Raw genomic sequence first — 2,004 nt, 5'->3', positions numbered from 1 at the left:
TTCTCTCCTTCCGCTTCGCCTCGGGAGAGGAAGATGACTCAGGTCATCAGGCTCACTGAGTTGTTTCATCAGCCTCACTTTTTTTTTTTTTTTTTTTTTTTTTTTAATTTTGCTGAACTTCCAGGCTACCCCATACAGTGGTTATCGGGGCTCCCTGCAACCTTATTTTCTCAATCCCCAAATTCAAGACCCCAAGCAGAGAACCTGGGAGAACTCAGAGGAGCTATTTAGTGGATTTGGGGGAAGAACCAGAGCCAACTAGGGCTTCAACTGCAAGCTGTTCAGAAAGCGCGGGGAGGGGGGGATAGGAAGCTGGCATACCTCCAGCAGGGGTGACACCCCAGGAAGGCGTGTCAAGCTGGCAGCGGCTTGGCTTCCGGAGGAGGACTCTGAACAGAAACAGCTATCCGACAGGGTGGTTTTGAGGGCTCCACTGGGGCACTGCTGAGTTGGTCCAAATTTGACTTTAAGCGGGAACGCGGCAGGTGTGGAGTCCCTCCGGGAGGCGGAAGCATTAAGACTGCACTAAGGAAGGGGACTCAGGACACCGGGGACCTACTCCAACCTGTCGTACATTGTCATCGAGGCAGAAGACCGTGGTCTGGGAGCGACAGGAGACTGATACTACAGAAACTGAGCACAGGATAGACTGGGCGAGCGCCCCTCGCGATCAGGATCACGTAGACTCCAGTGAGCTGTAGCAAGGCAGGAGGAAGCAGGAGAATCCCAGAATCACAGATTGGACTTCCTGGAACTCAGGGTGAGTTAGTTTCGATTCTCTAACTCTATTGGGCTGTCATTCTGCTGAGATCTCTGCTAACCTTTTGCCCAAGTAAGATGGAGATCGAGGAATGGGATTAGAGGAGAGGCAAAAGGTGGGGACCCGCCCTGAGGTGCCCAAGTCTTAGAGTAGACGGGTAGTCACAATCAATTTCCAGCACAGATGATTATGGGGTTTGAGGGAGGGGTGGGGGAAAGTGAGAATTCAGGACAGGGTTTCTCTGTGTGACTCCCTCCGGCTACACTGAACCTTGGAAATTGCTGCCTGCCTCCTGATTGCCAAGTGCTGAGACTAAAGGCATACTTCATCATCACCCAGAACGATTCCATTTTTTTTTTGTTTTGTTTGTTTTGTTTTTTTTTCGAGACAGGGTTTCTCTGTGTAGCCCAGGCTGTCCTGGAATTCACTCTGTAGACCAGGCTGGCCTCGAACTCAGAAATCTGCCTGCCTCTACCTCCCAAGTGCTGGGATTAAAGGCGCATGCCCGGCCTTGATTCCAGTTCTTAAGTCTGAGTGCCCTCTTCTTTTTCTAGGGCCCATTTCATGAGGAGTCTAATGTAATGTTTTTAAAAGGGCATATGATTTTTTTTAGACTATTTATTTGCTTATTGAAACAGGATCTCACTGTGTAGTTCTGGCTGGCCTGGAACTCACTGTATGGTCCAGGCTGGTCTTGAATTCAGAGATACTTGTCTCTGCCTTCCAAGTACTGGATTTAAAGTTGTGCCGCCAAGCCCAGAAGATGTCTGACCTTTTTTTTTTTTTTAATTGGAGGGGAGTAAGAGTAAATTAATACTTCCAGATTTTCTCCTTTGCTCTCAGACATCTAAGAGAGAACCTTGACGACTTGGAATGAGCATCTGAGAATGGCTGGGCCCCAAAGTCCATTGATTTTGTTTAAGAACGCCCTGACAGGCTAGAGAGATGGCTCAGTTGTTAAACTGACATTGATCCCTCCTGCCCTGGAATCCTGGGGACGAAGAAAACTAATTGCTCACTGCTTGGTTTCAGTTTGACTGCTCGGTTAATTTTTATTTTTTTTTTTGGTAAGATGTATTTAATTTGTTTTATGTGAGTGCACTGTTAGTATCCTCAGACACACCAGAAGAGGGCATTAGATCCCATTGCAGATTGTTGTGAGCCACTATACGGTTGCTGGGATTTGAACTCAGAACCTCTGGAAAAGCAACCAGTGCTCTCTTTTTTTTTTTTTTCTTTTTCTT

At 47.5% G+C, this 2,004-nt stretch overlaps 1 protein-coding gene across 2 annotated transcripts in view; it reads left to right on the top strand.

The window, feature by feature from the left end:
- The first annotated feature begins 273 nt into the window (after window positions 1–273).
- The window catches only part of Mlkl (mixed lineage kinase domain like pseudokinase), a 28,136-nt gene continuing 26,405 nt past the window's right edge, over window positions 274–2,004 (top strand). For both annotated transcript variants that reach the window (XM_031341458.1, XM_031341457.1), the window contains exon 1: window positions 274–760. The gene's annotated coding sequence lies outside the window, so the exon portion shown is untranslated. The remainder of the gene's footprint in view (window positions 761–2,004) is intronic.

This window comes from Mastomys coucha, unplaced genomic scaffold (assembly GCF_008632895.1).
Source record: "Mastomys coucha isolate ucsf_1 unplaced genomic scaffold, UCSF_Mcou_1 pScaffold22, whole genome shotgun sequence".
Lineage (NCBI taxonomy): Eukaryota > Metazoa > Chordata > Mammalia > Rodentia > Muridae > Mastomys > Mastomys coucha.
This window is presented reverse-complemented; position numbering and strand designations above follow the sequence as displayed.